The following is a 20,781-nucleotide window of genomic DNA, read 5'->3' as shown; positions in this document are numbered from 1 at the left end:
GGGGCGGGGCGGAGGGAGGGGCGGGGCGGGGCGGGGCGGAGGGAGGGGCGGGGCGGAGGGTGGGTCTTAGGGCGGGGCGGTTTGGGGTTGCCCAAAGCCGTCTCTGCTCCGCAGCTTAACCTTCCTCGGAAGGAGAAGCGAATGAGGAGTTCTAAGGCTGATCGTTGTAAAACGAGGGAAGGGGAAAAAACGCACAAATGCAGTGCCGGTGGTTTGAGAGGATTCTGATACCCGCATTCACTGTCGCTAGGAGGTTAAGTTGGTTCAACTTTTCTGAGCAGCAGTTCACCGAGCGCCTACTATGTGCTAGCATGATGGGGATCCCACAGCGAGCCAAGAGACCGGTGGCGCCTACAGACAAGTGGGAGAGAGAGAGAGGGAGGTGGATCAAACCGTTGCATAGATAAAGCAGAGACCTTGAATCCTTGAAGAGCATATGAGGGAGAAACGCTGGTGAACCCGGTCAGAGAGGGCTTATCAGAGAAGGTGGAAATGGGGCGGACCTGGAAATCAGCTGTGCACCAGGTGTGGTACTCGGACCAGAGCGTGAGCATCAATTACCTGGGCGCTGTTAAAAATGTACATTCTGGGGATCCCCCCCTACCCCCAGAGCTGCTGGGTCAGAAACTGGGGGTAAGCCTCAGCAGTCTGGGCTGTAAGGGGAGTGTGATCATCAGAGAGCTACTGTAAGGTATGTGGGGAAAGTAAGTAAGGGAAAGAGGCAGGGGAGAGGCTTCCAGGAAGAGAACAAGTCTGTGCAGAGACCCCAGAAGTGGCTAGGAAAGAGTGAGTGGGAGGAAGCCTGGTTTGAGCTGACACTTGTAAGACACCAGACGTCGGGGAATTAAAGCCAGGCTGACTTCTCCATCAGGCAGAGGCACAGGAGGTATGACGCCTGGGGCCCACAGGAACTTTTGGGGTCTCTCAAAAAAAATAAAATTTATATTCTTTTAAAATCAGAAGGAGAGGGGCACCTGCATGGCTCATAAGCGTCTGCTTTGGGCTCAGGTCCTGGGATGGAGGACCTAGTCGGTCTCCCTGCTCAGCGGGGAATCTGCTTCTCCCTCTCCTTCTGCCCCTGCCCACCTCCTGCCCCCTCTCAAATAAATAAATGAATAATCTTTAAAAGCAGCAGAAGAAAATGAGTATAATGAGAAGCAATATGAAATAATGAATGCAGCCTGGGGTATATCCTTCCGTATACCAGCGGAGTCATAAAATATAATTGTTTTGTTTCATTTTATGGAGGAAGGGGTCCTCAAAAACAAAATTTCCCAGAGCCCCGTGAAAGTCACAGGGTGGTCTTTGATCGTGGGACGGTTGAGCCACAGTTCCTAAGATCTTGAAACCCACTCAGCTCAGCTCAGATGTTCTACTGGCCAGTCCTTGCCGAGGCTGGAAGAACCCAAACTGAAAGCTTGATGGCATCCAATTGACAATGTTGATGGCACTTTCACCCACCTTGGTGACTTAATCTGAGCAACCACATGATGTAGAGTTATTTCCATAGAGCCATTACCATCCTCACTTTCCAGATTAGGCAATACAAACATGTCTTGTATAATGTCACATGGCTATGGTTCAAGGTTAGCTGGTTCTGACCTTTGCATTCTTTTATTTTGACACCACTTCCCAGAGGCAACTGACCTGTAAATTTGTGGCTCTGGTTGTGAGTGAGGAGGTAAATTAAACCTCTCCTCCCATATCCACTGTGTAGCAGCTGTGGGCTAGCCATGTCTAACATGGGACCCCGTGACCTCTAAGGCCTCCCAGTCTTTGGGGGGGTGATAATAAACATGAGCCTCAGCTCTCATAATTCCGTGTGTTCTCAGCTCTGGATGAGAAGGGTTGCGAGTGTGGTTCAGAAGATTAAGGTGAGAGCTGAAAATCATTGTCTGAGGCTATTCTTTGCTCTTCTTTTTAGACTTCCTTTGATTGAATCTTCATTTTGTTGGTGAGCGAAATGAGGCTCAGAATGGCTGAGTGTCTGGCTCTTGTTCAGCCAGAAGCTGGCTTTTGACCCCACCCGCTGAGCTGCAGCTGGCGCTGTAGTGGGGTCCCAGAGATACGTGGGATTTCAAGAGCCCACGATGGGAAGCCGACATTCTGGGCAGAGGGAACGGTGGAAGCCAAGCTTGGGTGAAGAGTCCTGTTCCGAGCGGAAGGCAGGGTAGCAGAGCTGGAACAAGAAGGGATGCTCTGCAGAGTAGAGCTCCGGGAAGAGAGAGAAAGGCTTTGGAAGCCAAAGCAAAATGGAAGTTGAACTTCTTCTTGCAGAGAAAGGAGTATCAGAGCAGAGGTTTCCAGAAAATCTCCGTAGAAGCTGGGTGGGGAAGGACAAAGTGGGGAGAGGCCAGAGGTGATCAGAGGGGTCTCCCAAAAGTCTAGGCCCAAGGAGCAGAAAAAGATGTTTTAAACTTTCGGGAAAATTCACACACTCCCCAGATCAGAAAGTCAGAGTGTGGCAGGGGTTTGGGTCGCTTTAATGCATAACGCGGCATCCCAAGATGCTCTGCTGTATGCCAAGGCTATACATACAGCGTCTTCTTTCAAGATCAGAAATTCTGCTGTAAAAATACTTTTGCAAGACTGGAAGCCACAGAACAGGGAACATCGCAAGGTGAAATGCATCATAATAAGATTATATATGTATGGTGTGTGTCTGTCTCTACACCTACAAAACAACACAGGCTTCAAGGTTAATCGGCAGTGTGTTTTAGGGCAAAGGTCTTGTCTCTGTAGTGTTTGCACACAGATTTGTTGGCAGTGACATAGTTCTGGAAAATGTTTTGAAGAGAGGCAAAGCTGTGACAAGGTCCAGGCCAGCCTGCAAAGCTCACACCTCCCTGGTGCAGTTCCATCAGAGAAGCACATCCCAGGTGTGGGGGTTGGGGGGGGGGCTTATCTGCAGCCCACCCACCTGGAAGCTTTATTTGAGCAGTACCTCATGGCCAGCAGGGGTGGCACAGAGATAAGAAAATACCAATCAGCCTTCAGGAGCAAAGGATGTCTGAGGAAAAGACCTACAACAAACAATTAGCTTTAATGCCAGTTAAGTGCTTTAATCCAAAAAAAGGGCTAAATGCTCTGGGGAGTGAGGAGCAGCACCGAACAATGAATTCTGCCTGGACGTAGGCAGTGGGGTCTAGGTAGGCTGTGGAGAGCCGGTAAGATCCTAGGGAACACTTAGCACTGGAGCATTATTTTTCTAGGCAAACTGAGTTTCCTCTTCTCCTTCTCCAGTTTGCAGGAAGATCCCCAAATTCTTGGAAGCAGACACTTCCCCCTGCCAGCTCCCAGGCCCATCCTCCATCAACTCTCCCTGCCCCCCATGTCAGACTGAGTTAAGGAGCCACAGCCTTCCCCCCTTTTGGGGAGAGGGAGTTGAAGGAGTTCTTTGAGGACTAGGTTTATTTATTTTTTTTAAAGATTTTATTAGTTTATTTGACAGAGATCACAAATAGGCAGAGAGACAGGCGGGGGAGGGGAGGGAAGCAGGCTCCCCACTGAGCAGAGAGCCCAATGCAGGGCTCTATCCCAGGACCCTGAGATCATGACCTGAGCTGAAGGCAGAGGCTTTAACCCACTGAGCCACCCAGGTGCAAGGACTAGGTTTAAAGAGGACCTTCTCTAAGGGTCAGGGGTCCTCAGCATCAGAATCATCTGGGGGCCAGGATGCTGCACGGACAGCTCAGTGTCCCAACCCCCACCCCACAGGTACTTATCTCAGGGTAAAACTCACCTTGGAACATGCATTTCTGAGCAAGCTGCTAGGTGATTCTGCCGTGAAGCCTGAGGACACTGGCTTAAGGTTTCCCAAAGGAGGCGTTTGACATTGAGAATCAAAGCCACCTCCTTCCAGCACTTGTTAATATAGCAGCCTCAGAAGGAAGGACAGAGGGTGGTCCCCCCTGCCAGCAACTATAATTCTTGGTACCATTGGAACACTCTTCCTTTCTGGTCTTGGGTGTTGACAGTTGAGACAGATGTGTCTCAGGAGAGGCTCCAGGGAAGCTGAGCGGATCATTTAGTAGACAGTAGGCTGGGCTGGTCGGATTCCTACATGATGCGGCCCTTGAGGTTTTTTCTTTTTTTTTAAAGGCCTGTTGGTTCAGTACATTCTCGGGTCAAGTGCCCATTCTTGGCTAGGCAGGGAGCTGGGTGTTAGAGATACGGAGACACACAGAAGTTGGTCTTTGCTCTGGAGGGTTTGGTGTCAGATATGGCAGTGAGTAGTTTTGGAGTGTGCAAGAATCTCCTGGAACTGATTAAACATGGAGGTTCTGGGGTTGTGACCTCAGGGATACTGACTCAGGTGAGGCCTGAGCATCCCCATTTGTGTCCTGACCTTTAGGTAATTGTGGTATAAGTGTATGCTTCGAAGTGGGGAGAAATGGAACTTGAATCTTAAAATAAAATAAAATAAAACAAAACAGTAAAATAAAATAAAAGTGGAAATCAACCCATCCCAGGAAGTCTGGGTAGGCATTTGAGCCACAAAGTCATTTACCTGAGACAGCCCTTGATTTTTGGCAGCAGGTGTAGAGTAGGAATTAAAGGTTAAGTAGGGATTACAGGGAAATGCTATTAGTACTGCCCTAGATTACAAAAACATAAATTGCTGAGAATTTATTTCCAAGCACTGCAAATGTGATTTTTCAAAGTAATTCATGGTGTTTTCATCCACATTTAATTTTCATTGTGTTACAATAAAACAGATACACGCTTGCATATTAAAATGGGTTAAAGCTCTGCGTTTCCATGAGCCAGGCTGGCAAAAACAAAAAACAAAAAACAAAAAAACCACGAAAACTGTTGGGCATGCGTCATTCATTTGTTTTATACTATTGCTGGTTCTCATTTCTATGCCCCGTTAGAAATGAGATAAAGATTAGTTATGTTTGATTCCTTTACTGTCATGTAATCTTTGTGTAATGGAACCATCAAGTAGGTTTAATTACCAGTAGCAACTGTGCTGGGAAATTTGTAATCTGAATGAAGGCTCCGTCTCAGACGCAGGGAATGGCCTGACCGTGCCGCACAAGGAGGAGCAGTCTGGTCCCAATTAGCTTGCGAATGAATTAGTTGTGAAATTGGCTTAAGATTTTTCCAGCGTGTGCGGGAAGCTCTGTCTGTGGAGGGACCACAGACTCTGCTCCACTGGGAATTCACCCTCCGTGTCTTCACCACTCCACCCTGGCTCAAGTCTCTTGCCTTTACAAGTGTGTGTGGTGCGGGGGAGGCAGAAACTCAGGTCCCTCCCCAAATCCGGATGCCCCCACTCAGCTGTCTTGATGCCTTATCCAACCCATTCTTTTTTTTTTTTTTTTTTTTAAAGATTTTATTTATTTATTTGTCAGAGAGACAGCGAGCGAGAGTGAGCACAGGCAGAGTGGCAGGCAGAGTCAGAGGGAGAAGCAGGCTCCCTGCGGAGCAAGGAGCCTGATGTGGGACTCGATCCCATGACGCTGGGATGATGACCTGAGCTGAAGGCAGCTGCTTAACCAACTGAGCCACCCAGGCGTCCCAATCCAACCCATTCTTGACGCCGCAAGAGAAACCATACTATCTGCGCTCTGCTCTCGGGAACGATACCCTCCCTGACAGGCAGCCTCTCCTGGTGTAACTGGTATACACACTGGTGGGTGGGCAGACAGACAGACGGACAAGCCCTTTGAGAAGATGCCGCCAATTCATTGCTTGAGGTCTTTGCTTGAGGTCTTCGGTAGAAGCCAGAAAAGGACACAGGCTGTTTTGGAACAATTTCAAGGGTCTGGTGGTGGAGGGTTATGCCTCTAGCGGTGCTGTCCGGTGGAACTTTCTGCAGTGAGGGAAATAATCTTCGTGTTCTCCAATGCAGTGGCCGCCAACCAGATGTGCATGAGTCCTTGGTGTGCCTGAAGAACCAAAGTATTTTTAAAAACTATTTTATTTATTTATTTGAGAGAGAGAGACAGAGAGCGCGTGAGAGGGGAGAAAGTCAGAGGGAGAAGCAGACTCCCCGTGGAGCTGGGAGCCCGATTCGGAACTCAATCCTGGTACTTCAGGATTATGACCTGAGCTGAATGAAGGCAGTGGCCCAACCAGCTGAGCCACCCAGGCGCCCAAGAACTAGAATATTTTTTTTGAAGAATTTATTTATCTATTTGACAGAGAGAGAGAGAGAGAGATCACAAGTAGGCAGAGAGGCAGGCAGAGAGAGAGGGGGAAGCAGGCTCCCTGCTGAGCAGAGAGCCCGATGCGGGGCTCGCTCCCAGGACCCTGGGATCATGACCTGGGCTGAAGGCAGAGGCTTACCCCACTGAGCCACCCAGGTGCCCCTTATTATTATTATTTTTTTAAAGAATTTATTTATCTATTTGACAGAGAGAAAGATCACAAGTAGGCAGAGAGGCAGGTAGAGAGACAAGAAGGGGAATAAAATATTTTAAATTGTATTTACTTTCAGGTAATTTAAATAGCCACGTGTGTCTAGTGGCCAGCAGTTAGCACAGTCTGAGGGTCATGGTTTCTGAGTTTCCAGCCATCTTGCAACCTTCTTGGAAATATCAGCTCGAGTACATAATGTTTAGTTAAACACATGCTTTGGGGAAAATTCTTAGAAGTTTCTTCCTGGGGTATTTTGGGGGGCTGGAGCCCAGAAGCAGGCATCCTTATTAATTCTTTTCTTCCACAACAACAACAAATGTGAGCTCCCCTTCCCCCCAGCGGACACCACCGGCTCCTGTCCTCACCCCTATCACATGAGTGAGGATTTGCCTCAGGCCTCTAGATTTACCCAAGACAAAAAGCTGTTAGCTATGAAAGTGCTTATTTGTTGCTGCCTTCTTCTCCATGACGTGAGTTGTGTTGTCATGTGTCATACCTGTCGTTAAATCAGGTGTCATACCTGTCGTTAAAGACAGGTTCGTTCGTTCTGGGGGGCCCTGGGTGGTTCAGTTGCTTAAGCATCTGCCATTAGCTCAGGTAGTGATCCCAGGGTCAGCAGGGAGCCTGCTTCCCCCTCTCCCTCTCCCTCTGCCCCTCCCCACCCACGTTCCTTCTCTCTCTCAGTCTCAAATAAATGAGTAAAATCTTTGAAAAAAAAATTTGATGTTTTAGAAGGGGAAATACGGTATTTACCATGGTGGGATCCAAGCAAACATAGGCCCGTCAAGTGCTCCGTGGGAGAGCGCCACGGTCAGATAAGTTTGGGAAAAGCTGTATTCGACCCCCCTCTTGCAGATTTATGATCTGTATTAACGTGGCAGCGTTTCCAAAAAGTACAGCTGTAAAGAAGTCTCCTTTCTTTTGCTTTTCTCTGAAGTGTTTGGCCTCAGAGTTCTCTTTGCCCCCATAATAGCCGCTAGCACGGATTCGAACTAGTGTTTTGCTGAAGGCAGGCTGGGTGGTGCGGCATGAGCTTGATGAGCAGGGGTGTAGGGGAAGGATGGATTCTTTCCTCCTGGGGATAAAGGAATCTTCATGGGGAATCCTGATCTGCTGCCCCAAATACTGCCTAAAACACCCCCATTCCTTTTTCCCTTAACCTACTTTATTTCTCTTCAAAGCACTCATCACTGGATGATATGTTAATTTTGCATGATTCCCTGCCTCTCCCCACTAAAACCTTAGCTCCGGGAGACAGGAAAGCAATGCGTCTTCTCCCCACCACTGTCGCTGCAGGACCCAGATAGCAATACATAGCTTTTGGCTAAATGTGGAAATGAAGAAAACATTTCAACGGGGCTTTGAAGGAAGGGAGAATTTTATTTTTAAGGTTTTTAAAATTTATTTATTTGAGAGAGACAGAGAGAGAGCAAGCGGGGGCCAGAGGCAGAGGGAGAAGCAGACTCTGCAGGGAGCGGAGACCACAAGGCGGGGCTCAATCCCAGGACCCCGAGACCACAACCTGAGCCGAAGGCAGACATTCAACTGACTGAGCCACCCAGGCGCCCCAGGACAGGAGGATTTTGATGGGCTTGGAGGGTTGTGGAGAAGCTGGCTTTCTTTGAGGACAAGGTGGGCGGCCAGTGGCGAGAGAAAGCCTGCAAGGATCCGGGGCGGGGTGGGGGGGAGACGGAGCGGAGGAGGGCCACCTTGCTGTATAGGAACAACCCCTAAGAGGGGCAAGATGTGGGGGTCACCCTTCTGTCCCCAGGGGGTGCTGGGTTCTCTTACCGGGGACAAGACGCTGGGGACAGTGAGCCACCCCCATCTTCTCGCACTCTGGCTGCGTTAGCAGCACACAACATGCCCAGTGATACACATACATATATGATGTATGCATGCAATTTGTTGTTATAAATTTTTACAAGACTGCATTCATAATGAACTTGCTTCGCTTTATCGACACGGAAGCAAAATGCATAGCATAAAACATGCACAACCAGAGGTTCACAAAGGACGCCATCCTTAGGAACAAGTCTCAGTGGGACACTCAGGGAGGAGGTGAGTCATCTTTCTGGGAAAAGGCATCTGCTGTCGGGCTGTATTTCCTTTCTGCGTTGTCATTCAGAATACAGATGTGCTCTAGAGGAAGGGATAAAAAGCAGAACATGTTTCTTTTAACGTTGTTTGTCTTTCTTCAGACTCAAAGGTAACATTTTGTTCCCCAGATAGGTGCCGGGCAGCTAAGTAGGCTAATTTGTATAGCCTCGTGGGCAATGAGATGTTTGCAGTGGCCACACCATGCCTCAAACTCTGACCTCGTGTTGAGATTAAAATGTATGTCAGTTTAGTAGAGGTAAAAAGGTACCCCTGGTAACAACCTCTTGCATCGTGGCGGCCCCGGGATGGTTCGTTTCCATTTCCCTCATGCCATGACAATGTTTTATATGCTTTCTATATCAAAAGTCGTCATCACTGACAGCCGCTTATTCTTGAGGGCCCATGTGTGAGGCATTGTGGGAACGCGTGTTCCTTGCTTTACGTGGATGGGTTTAATTAATTCTTATAACCACCCTCCAAGGTAGAGACCTCTCTTTGCTTTTGTAGAGAAACATCCTGAGACCGAACAGATAAACAGGTGAGCAGCAGGGAGCGGGACAGACGGAGCTAGGATTTGCATAAAAGCCACTTCACTCCAATGGCAATATCCACGTATGACATTTTACTCCTTATTGAACATGATTTTTTTGTAATTTTTCTGTATTTTTGTGCCTGTTTGTCTGCTACTTAATATATACATGTGTATGTATGTATATGTAATATACATGGCCTCAGATGTCTCTTATTTGTAATGTATACCTTGCCTATTAGAAAGGAGTTTAAGGTGCTTTGCCTGATATTAAAACCAAAGAAGCCTGGAGACACGGACTGTGTAAGTGGGAAAGAGGAGGAAATTGTCCCAGAAACGGAGGCAAGGTGGCAAGATGGTCCTTGCATTCAAGTTTATCTGTGAACTTCCAGGTAGCCGAGGGAGGAAGGAAAACAAGAAGCCTCCTCTCTCTTTTTTTGTCCCATGTCTACATCCCATTAAATGTTTCCAGCTTATGTTGTTCTTGCATGTCCACAAGCAAGAGGCTCTTCTCGCTGCTGGCAACGACCAGAGCCCCCCTGTTTAACAAAAGGCAGGGCTGAGAAGGATCCAGTATAATCAATCAGAGCGTGGTCTCCCCAGTCTCCCTGCTCTTGGAGCTACCTCTCTATCAGAGCCAGCAAACGCCCTGGCACTGTCCAAATCTCAGTGGAACCTCAGGGTTAGAAGACATACCCTGGACTAGACAGCTGGCGAGAAACGGCCAGAAACTAAGGGATACAGAGCTGAGCCCAAAACCCAGCTCTGGGCTGGCAGCCTGTCCCAGGGCCGAATGGATTATTGGCAGGTCCACAAACCTACGCACACAGGCTTGCAAGGACTCCTCTTACCACTTCTCCTCTCTGCTGCCGCCACCCTCTACCTTCTACCACCTGGTCAGATACCGATAAAGGAGAAGGAACCCAGGGGAGGCTGCTGGCCCACTGTGGACTCCTGTGGCCTCATAGGCGGCAATGCTGTCACTGTTGGACTCCAGCACTCCCCGAGGGTAGGAGAAATGCCTGCCTGGTTCACTTCAGCTCTCTGACCAAAGACCCTCCGTGACCAAAGTTCAGTCTGGCTCCTCAGAACCCTCTTTCTTATGAAGCATCAACCTTGCTCATGCCCCATCCGGTTTCGGGTTGCCTTAGCCCAATTTGACAAGACTCCTGCTAAGTCGGCTTAGTGGGGATCACCTTACCCTGACACCTGGTCAAGTTCTTCATCCTCCCACCTTCCAGGTGGAAGTCCATGACCTTATAAGACCTTGACCTTGACCTCCACCGCAAGGTATAAGACATTTGGCAAGAATCCTGGTAAGTCAGTTTTGCAAGAATGCTGCTACCCTTGATGTCACCTTCTAGTAATTTTCCATCCTCTGACTGTCCACTCTGCTCAGTGGCCATGAATCCCCACTTTCCGAGTCGTATTCAGAGCTGAGCCTGATCTCTCTCTGCTGCGGTGAGAGTCTCCACACCCGTTGCAATAGCGCTGAGTAAAGTCTTCCTTACCTTAGTAACAAATGTCAGAATGTTTTTTTTCAGGATTTATGTATTTGTTTTGGAGGCAGAGAGAGAGAGAGAGCGAGAGAGCGCAAACGTGTGCACAAGTGGGAGGGGCCAGAAGAGGGAGCGGGAATCTCATCAGACTCCACGCCAAGGGCAGAGCCCAACGCGGGCTCCATCTCCGGAAAATGTCCGAAGGTTTTGTTTAAGGATCCCCAGACGGGAGCAGAGCATGTGGCCCGTGACTGAGTGACACGTAAGAGTAAGACAGAGAGTGTTTTTATTGGAGGAGCTTTTCCCCTTTCTAGCTGTGTGACCCTAGGTCGATCCCTCAACCTCTCTGACTCGTTTCCCCTGGAAAATGGCAGCGGTCCTTAGAGCTGCCCCAGAGCACTGTGAGGAGGGAGTGAAGTGAGGCGCGGAGTATCTTCAGCCCAGGCTGTCACACTCTGTAGGCAGGGAAAGTCTCGGGGTGGGGGTGGGGGGCAAGGCCAGATCTGCCTGCAGGGCTTTGTGGCCAGAAGAAGGAATGGGGCATCCAAGCCTCCGTCAGAAACGAAGCATTATGAACAGTCCCCCAAAGGTGCTGTCCTTAAACTGCCTCTGCTGCCATATTTTTGAAAACTGTGTTTAGGTGGCAGCTGCTGCCACAGGCTTTGTGTTTTGTGATTACTTGTCTCGTGAACAGCTGTTGGTTCCTCCTGGATCTCTGTTTACCTAATTTGGTTAGGCTGGTACACAACAAATGGGCTTTGATATGATAAATGGTCCGTGAAAGCACCAGGAGTAGGCATACAACACTCATTTTCCATTCTCGCCGGGAATAAAGGAAAAGGTGACCAGCTGTAAAAAACCACCAGATGAGAGGTGGATTTCTGATGGTCGACCTGCTGGGAGATCATCTCGGCGCATGACCTGTGGAAGTCGCAATAATTTGCAGTTATGTACCAGCCTTTCTCTTAGGACACACAAACACTTTAAAGATATTGCCCTCCGCTCAGTGAGGCAGGATGCTGAGATGTTAGTATTTTGCAATTAAAAAGTCATCTTAAAAGAAACACTTTAATAATCTTTCTCATGCTGCACATTTGAGAAGCTGCTCAAGCCAATGTTTCGGGACGTGTTACCTGATCACGTCCCCTGAACACCTAAAGGCTTGGGGCTTGCATGCGTGTTTCTACATCGGTCTGCTTGTTAAATTCTGGAGCAGTGCGGCTCTGGTTTCCCTCAGATGTGTTAGAGCAACAGGGCTCTAACCCATCCATCTTTCAGAACCAGCCATACCTTGGGGAGTCCTGAAGGTCAAGAGAAATAATGGTGACCGACTCCTTGTTTAGGTCCTCCCTACATGCTGGCTCAAGGCTTGTATCTTACTGAGGGCTGCTGGGCACAGTATCTCCTTTCCATGTTTCAAACTTCTTTCTAGAATAGAGACCAGGGGTGTTGCCAGTGGCTAATGAGAGCCAATTCCCTGCCCCAGGGAGTATGGCAAGGTCCTCTGCTAGGATCCCTGAAAAAAGTAGGTTTTTTAAATCCTGGTTTTTGAAAGCCACTAACACCATATGACTTCGGGAGAGTTATTTACCCTCTGTGAAACTTTCCTTTCGCTTTATCAAAAATGCTTGCCTTCTGAGAGTGTTGAGAATTACTGAATGAGAGAACACAGTAAAGGGATATACATGTTTAGGGAAGGATTTTCACATGTTATTTGGGACCGAGGCCTAAGATCAGGGGTTCTGACCTCTTTTCTGATGCAGAGATAAACCTCACCCCAACGTCTGTGTCTGCTCCCCCTAGAATCAGAGGGATGAGCACATGGTGTACGTAACTCGTTCTTGCTCATTATTCCCCCATCAGGACGGATACTCACCCATCCCAGAACTTATTCTGGGATAAGCCTATCTTGACACCACCATCCCATTATAATTAGGACAGTTCAGTCCTACTGGCCCTCTCCTCTAACTGCCCTGAAACTCACCAAGGGGAAGACTGGCATGATGATGTAGTTTCTACCTGGCAAAGTTTTTTTTTCACTGGTGTTAGTATTTCAGTCCATGGGGAGGGTTCCTGTTGGGAAGGGTGCTGGAGGCACTGAGGCTCACCAGACATTGTCTCTGTTTTCTCAGCTCTGCATCAGGACCTGTAGGAGTGGTGTTGGCCAACAGCCTTTCGACAGAAGTAGCCTGTGTCACTTTTGTCATTCTCTGGCAGCTCCTTCCTGAGTCTTCCTGCCAAGAAGGCCATGAGTCCCATGTGGCACAGCTACAGGCAGGCTGCTGAGGGAGAGTGCCGTGGTTTGCTAGGGCTGCTGTAATAGGGTATTGCAAACTAAGTGGCTTAATGTATTGCCTGATAGTTCTGGAGGCTAGAAATTCAAGATCGAACTGTCTTCAGGGTTGGTACTTTCCGAGGGAAAGGACAAGGGAGAATCTGTTCCAGCCTGTCCTTAGCTCCTGGTGGTGTCCTGGCAATCCTTGGTTTTCCTTGGCTTCTAGAAACATCATTGCCATCTCTGCTTCATGTTCACATGGATCTCTCCCTGTGTGCATGTCTGTCTCTGAACTTCCCGTTATTATAAGGACACCAGTCATAATTGAATTAGGGACCTGAGCTACTCCTGCTGACCTCGTCTTAACTAATTACTGGGGTAATGACCTTACTTCCAAATCAGATCACATTCCGAGGTAGTGTGGGGTAGGACTTCAATATTGACCTATACTAGATATGTCGCATGAGGGAAAGAGAAATGTTTGTTTTCAGCCACTGAGATGTGGGGGCTGTTTGTTCTACCAGCATTGTCTCACTTGTCCTAACTAACACCAGAAGTTTAAATTAACTGCACACATGACATCCTCAGCTTCCTCATAGGTGGCCGTGAAGTCGAGAGCAGTGTTTCTTCAGAGAGACTCTCCCAGGCATGGCCACCTCCTAGACGGGTTGGTGATTCACTGTCACTTGGCCTCACAGAACTGCTGCCACCTGGTTAGCTTTCTAAAGGACTAGACGGGTCCTCCATGCCTCACCTTGTCCTCCCTGAGAGGAATCACAAAACAAAGACAGGAGGAAAAGAAAAATGCTCTTTTCCTGGAGCAAAAGGACAGTTAATCCCTTTGTGAGCATTACCGAGTTTCACAGAAGCATCTCCAGTTCAAGAGATTTACCTATAGATGAGGAAATCGGGATCTTGTCAGGTAAAGTGTCCACTTATCCAAGGTCATGACGTTAATAGGAGGTAGACCTGGGTCTGGGAAGTGAATCTCCTTTTCCAAGTGTGGAGGAGGGTTTTGGAGCAAATGATAGCAGCCAAATACATTGTCTGGCCTGGAGCACAGCTCTGGTGTGAATGTTTGTGTCCCCCTAACATTTGTATGTTGAAATTCAAAAATCTAATGTGCTGGTGTTAGGAGGCGAGGTCCTTGGGAAGTGATTAGGTCATACAGGGGGAGCCTTCATGAATAGGTTTAGTGCCCTTATAAAAGAGACCCACAGAGCTTCCTCCTCCTTCTGCTGAGCGAGGACAGTGAGAAGTCTAAAGGGAAGTGGTCCTCGCCTGACCATCCTGGCCCGATCATCTACCCTGAGCTCGGACTTCCAGCCTCCAGAACTGTGATGAATGACCTTCTGTTGTGTGTAGGCCACCCAGGCTGTGGTTTTTTGTTGTAGGAACCCACACAGACTAAGCCAGGCAGCTTTTATTGAAGTAATGGGAATGGATACAAGTATGACTTTTGCAAAGCTGAATGAGAACGATGGATCTCTTGCGCTAATGACGGCTGAGCCCTTGGGCTGTGGCTACTATGAACTGAGGTGTGCTGGGAGTGTAAACCACACACCAAATCTTGGAGATTTGGAAAAAAAGAAGAATTTTTTTTAATAAGAACTACATTCTGAAATGATAGGTATGAAGTGAAATGAAGTACATTAAAAAAAAAAAAGTATTTATTTACTTATTTTAAAGAGAGAGAGTGGGTGCGGGGGACAGAGGGAGAGAAAAAGAGAATCCCAAGCAGACTCCCTGCTCAGTGCAGAGCCCGATGAGGGGCTCGATCTCACAACCCTGAAATCATGACGAGAGCCAAAAACAAGAGTCTGACCCCTCCCTGACGGAGCCACAGATGTCCTAAAATGAAATCCATTTTTAAAATGAATTTCTTCTGTTTCTTTTTACCTTTTAAAAATGTAGCTACTAGAAAAATATAAAGTTATATATGGGGCTCGCAATTATAGTACAACATTACACTTTTATTGGTTAATATTGCTATAAGGTGACTTAAATGCAGATTCCAGAACCCCGCTCTGGGACCCATGACTGGAATCTTCGCTTTCTTGTTCAGGAATCTTATTTTTATGAAAATTCTCAGGAAATTCTGTTGCATACTACATTTTGAGGTCAAACCACTTGGGGTGCCTGGGTGACTCGGTCAGTTAAGCATCTGCCTTCAGCTCAAGTCATGATCCTGGGGTCCTGGGATCGAGTCCCACAACAGGCTCTCTGCTCAGCGGGGAGTCTCCTTCTCCCTCTCCCTGCTCCTTCTGTCTCTCTCTCTCTCAAATAAATAAATAAATAAACACATGACACCAATTTGCTGGAGTCAAGTGGTGGTTGCTCACCAAAGTCTGCACCATTCCCCATCTTGTCCTCAGACCGAGAAGCAGGACAGCCCTCACCGTAAGACAGATGTTAGCACAGTGAGAGAAAGAGGAAGGCAAGATACCTTTCTTTACCTATGACTCAAACTTTGGAGATTAAAAAAAAAAACAGGAGTCATTTTCACTTCTACAAACACCCTTTCCCATATTTCTTGAAACAAAGAATTTATGCTCTAAGTGTTTGTTCGGTCGCATATGAATGGTGCAGGTAGAACCCATCCTGCTTCATGAGAACAAAGTGGGGGGATCTGCTCAACCCCCCTGGCCCTGAGGGTCGGTGCTGAGTTCCCCTCCACCTATGGCACAAGTGATGCTGGCTGGATGCTGAGAAATTGTAACTTGTGTTTTCCCTCTTTGCTGAGAAGCCCCTCTCCTCTTTCACACTGGATTTCCGGAGAAGTGGGAGGAAGCCTTAAGGTGGTATCAGGCTGCAGTTAATACTCACTGTTATTTTCTCTGTAGATCAAATGCCTCCTCTTTAGCTATGTAGCAGGGAAGTGCTGTGGAATAAGACTTATGAGCATGGCTACAAGGATTTGAACCCCAGCTCTACTATTTGTGGGCTCTGGGACTTTATGCAAGTTTGTTACCCTCTCTGTTCCTTAGTTTTCTCATCTGTAAAACGTGGATAAAACTGGTGGTCTCCTCATAAGGCTCTTGTGTGGATTAACTGTGATGAAATACACAAAACAATTTTAATGAATTCTAAACAAATATGACTTTAATAAATGCTGGGCATTCTCCTCCTCCTCCTCCTCCTCCAACATCAACCATCAAAATCATTTTCATGTTTTATCTTTCTCTTTTTTCTCTCCAGGGTGGAAACCTCTCCAAAAGCAAGGGTACTTCCGTGGCGTATGTCTTGTCTTATCTAATCTAGCATAGTGTCCGTACTTCATAAAGTTGCTTTATAAATGCTAGTTATTTCTTAAGTCTCTCCCCTGATCTAATGATAGATGACAAACATTTTTTTACCTCAAAGAGTGTCTCCGAGGCATTACGTCAAGAAACAGAACAGAATTTTGTATGCAACAGTTATACAGTAACACTTTATTATTTTACTAATTTATTGCTCAAGCACACCCGTTAATCTTATGACATCATCATGTGCCCTTGTTATGTACTTGGCCTTAACCAAATGCTGTACAGTCAGCCACTGCCGCCAAGAAGCCCAGAGCTGAATGTATGTTCTGTGTTTCTGATGCGCTCAGAATTTTGTTAGCCTTCTATTTTCAGCAGGGAGAAATTTCATAAGAGTTTACTTACCTGACTACTGTTACTGTGTGTGGCTGGTTCACCTCTGATCTGGGGAGCTGTGCTTTTCTGGTCTCACCAATTATGATAATATCTGAAAACAAAGGCAATCTTATTTTGTGGGGCAATTCTCAATTTCAGTATCCTACACAATTCATAGAGCTTGGGCCTGTCTGTGAGAGTAAATCATTAGCCTGAGTGGACTTCCTCCTCACTTACTCCCCAATCTTGTGGAAACCAAGGAAAACGGGTGCCCGAGTGTCATCAGTAACCCTGCCGTGTCTGTCGGTCCATGTCGGGGTGGGACAAGCCTGGTGCTTCCTGAGGGCTGGCCCTGCCCTTCCTGTGCCTTCCCCTTCCTGTCGCTCTACCTTCTCATCTTCCCCTCCTAACTATCTACTCTCTTCCTTCTGTCAGAGACAGAAGCATTCTCCACGGCCCAATCCAGGATTCACCTCAGTATATTGTCTGACAGAAAAAGAGGGTAGCTGCCTCTGGGCTCGTGACAACTCCTGTTTGCCATTATTATGAATTATCTTAACCACACAACTAACGTCTCTATTTCCCATGTCCTGGTTAGACTAATAATGAACTCGTAGTTTCCACAAGTTAGCCAGCATTTCCATCCCACCTGAAGTAGGAATGCCCCGCTGTATTATCTTCTTCACAGCCTGGGACTACCTGAAATTCCTGTACATGCTTGCATGGAATTGTTCATTAGCTACATAACCCACTAGAGTTTAAGCACCCTGGAGAGGGCCCTGTTGAGTTTACTGCACTGTTCCCAGGACCTAAAATAGCACCTGCTTCGTGGTCAGCACTCAGTAAAGACTTGTTGAGTAAAAAGCCATAGAAGCAAGAGCTGACGAGTGTAGAAGGTAAAGATGGCCCCCTAATTCTTGTCTCCCTCTTGCTTAAGAAAATAGTAGCAGTGGTAATAAAAAATGAACACAAAGACAGGTGCTATACCGCTTCATTTTTCCTTCTCACAGGCAGCCCAGCAACTAGCCTATAAATGCAGTTTTCAAAATACATCTTGAACCTGACATTCCGTCTCCACAGTTCTACCCATGGGTGAGCCACCTTCGTTTCCGCATGTGGACAATGGCCAAGACCTGGTGTCTCTGTGTCCTCCCGTTGCAATCCCCTCCTCTGAACAGCAGCAGAAGGGATCTGCTTAAATTCGAGTGACATCATGCCAGTCTTCTACTTAAAGTCCTTCAAACCCAAAACTCTTAGCAGATAATGCAAACTGGCACTGAGGGCTGTGAGGCCCAGCATGACCCGCCCTTTCTTTGTTGGTCAGTGTCATCTCACACTTCATTTTCTTTGGCCTACTGCGTTCTAGCCGCATTGGCTTTCCGTGGGTGCCTGGAGGATGCCAGGCTCTTTTCCACCCCAGGGACTTTGCATGTGCTGTCTTCTCAATCTGGAATTCTTTCCCCCTCAACTCCCTCTCTTCCTTTAGGCTGAAATGTCATGTCTGGAGAAATACCTCCCATCATTCCAAACTATATTCCCCCCATTCCCATTCTGCTGGTCTCTTTGTCAACCCTTCTTTGTTTTTTTTTTTTTTTTTTTTTTTATTGCCCGTCTTGCAGACTGTGGTTCTTTGTTTTTCCCTCTTGTATACACCACCAGAGTCTAAACGGCCAGAGGGTCATGGCAGTGGCTATCTTCCTCTCCCTGCGTTCCTAGTACTGAGCTCTGAGCTGTTAATGGAGCTTGTATTAGTGTCCTGTGGCTGCTGTAACAAATTGCCACAAACCAGGAGCTTAAAACAGTGCAAATTTATCAACTTGCAGTTCTGGGGTTCAGAAGTATGAAAGGGTCTCACTGGCCAGAGTCAAGGTATTGGGAGGCTCCAACATCCAGGACTCTGTATGCTCTAGGGGAGAGCATCTCCTTGCTCTTTCCATCGTGGAGGCTGCCCTCACTCCTTGGCTAACGGCCCCTTTCTCTGTCCTCTAAGCCAACCATGTTGCATCTCTCTGAGTCTTTCTTTTACAGTCAGATACTCATCTGACTCTCTTCTTCTGCTTCCCTCTTCCACTTTTAGGGACACTGGTGATTTCCTTGGGCCCACCTGGATAATCCAAGCTAATCTCACTATTTTAACTTCTTTTCCTTCCTTTTCTTTTCTTTTCTTCAGGCCAATCTCATGATTTTAAAGTCCACAGATTAGCACTTTTCATTCCATCTCTATCCTTACTTCCCCTTCACTATGTAATTTAACATATTCACAGGTTCCAGGGATTAGGAGGTGAATATCTTGGGGGACCATTACTTCTGCATTAATAAATTTTTAGGGAACACCTGAATAATAAATAAATGGCCAACTTGCCTGAAAATTCTTTGTGGGCAAATGGCTGCATTTACATTTCTTCTGTTGCTTCTTGTGCCTACTCCGGTCAGCCAATATTCAGGCTTAGTAGTTATTCTGGTGGGCATTTTCTGATTGCCGGAGGAAGACAGTAGACTCAGGAAAGAGTTCTTTCTTTAATGATCAGCCTCAGAAGAGGGCCCAGAGACCCTTAAGGTACTAGGTGAGAGGGTTTTCAAGATCTAATTAAATATCTAATATTCGTTAGAAGCCATGAGATTTATAGTTGGTACCATGATAATTGATACGGTTTCTCCGGGAATGACAAATGTAGGCATTAGAAACATTTGCACCAAAGGTGATTCCGACCAAGGTGATTAATTTCTGGGAGATTGATACAGGGAAGCTGAAGGCCATGTTTTGCAATCAAGTAGGCTGCGTTCCCTGTGACCTGGATAGGATTCCAGCTTTGGAATGGGAAGACATAGGGAGGCAGATACGTCACGGCTACCGTACAAATGACGCACCCTCACCTTTGAGGTGAAGGAGTGGAATGAAGTAGTGGGTTTGCTGAGAAAAGCTGCCAGTGCTCAGCCTCCCATAATTTCACATGCTTTTCTCAAGGACAAATAGCAAAGACATTCAGTTGCAAGATAGCTTTTTCTTCTCAGAGGAGACCTCGTGTTTAGCTGTCATTTCTTGGGCTATTTTTAGTGATGGCGCTTTAAAAACTTGAGGAGCCTTTCTCCCCTCACCAGGCTCAAGCACAGGGTTGCTATGCAACAGTCCCAGCTCCCTGGTGGTTCTCATACTCTTTTCTCCCAGATATTTAGTGAACTGGACCTTGGCTGGAGCCAAACAGTAGAGTGAGACAAGCTCGTGCAACAAAAAAGCAAGGGCTTTGGCTCTCACAGACCCGGGGGTGGCTTCAGTTGCTCCCTGAAGGGTGTGTGGCCCTTGACAAATCTCCTTCTCTCCTTGGGTCTCAGTCTTGCTCTGTGTGAAATGGGGGTGTTACTCCCCTCTAACCCGTCAGGTTTTTGTGAGGATCAGATGGGATGCTACCTGTAAAGCCTTAAAACACGGTAATTTCACAAAACAGGGGTCTGTTTTAATTTACACAAAATGAGCTTCTTAAGTCATGTTTGGAAAATTGAGGAGATCCTATTGACTGACCCTGCGGGGCTGTCTGCCTCTTAGGCTTTTAGAATTATCACAATAATTTCCTATGAAACTAAAAATAAAACCACAGCAATGCCAGCAGTTAACATTTGTGAGCATTTAGGAGCCAACACTCGTCATTAAATACCGTTCTATAGGTTTTTACGAAGAGCCTTGTGACTGCAAGGCTTGGCTCCCTACACATGACAGAGAAGCCCTGAGTTACTCTCAAAATAAGGACCCCGTGCCTCTGGGACAGAGGTCTGGGAAATTCCTTGGTGAGCCACGAGTGACGGCTTAATTCTCATCTAGGGGCAATCGCCTTGCACGCCCACCCATGACTGAGAACAAAGCCCGTGTATCCAGTGTACCAAAAGGCTTTCACACAGGTGGTAACAGTGACCCGTTGTTTACTGGGTGCCTACCGAGTACCTGTGGCTTTTTAAAAAATGTTACAATGTTTAATCCTCACAATGACTTTATGGCAGAGGTACTATTATAATAGAGAGGGCAAGCTGCTTACCCAAGGCTACTCAGCTAAGGAGTGGTGGACAAATACTTTGCATTCGGAGCTAAGTCTAGGGCCCCGATTCATTCTCAGCCATGACCCTGCACTCCCTTCCATTGGACATTCACAGAACCGCTGCCCCATAGACTGGAAAGGCAATATCCGCTCAATTTTGATTCAGACGAAACAAGGCATTAGGGAATTCCAGTGACCTGAAGGCAAGTGGCCGGGCTGCCATTAGAAGACAGGTTTTGGACACCTAGAACAGTAGTCCATCATGCTGCATTCGTGTTCTGGAGAGGGACCTTTTTTTTTTTTTTTTGACTCTTCATGAAGCAAAAAGGGACACCCCTGTGTTCTGTGTATGCAGCCACTTTACTGC

This window comes from Mustela erminea, chromosome 19, assembly GCF_009829155.1.
Source record: "Mustela erminea isolate mMusErm1 chromosome 19, mMusErm1.Pri, whole genome shotgun sequence".
Taxonomy (NCBI): Eukaryota; Metazoa; Chordata; class Mammalia; order Carnivora; family Mustelidae; genus Mustela; species Mustela erminea.
The sequence above is the reverse complement of the archived record's forward strand: the minus strand, read 5'-3'. Positions refer to the sequence as shown.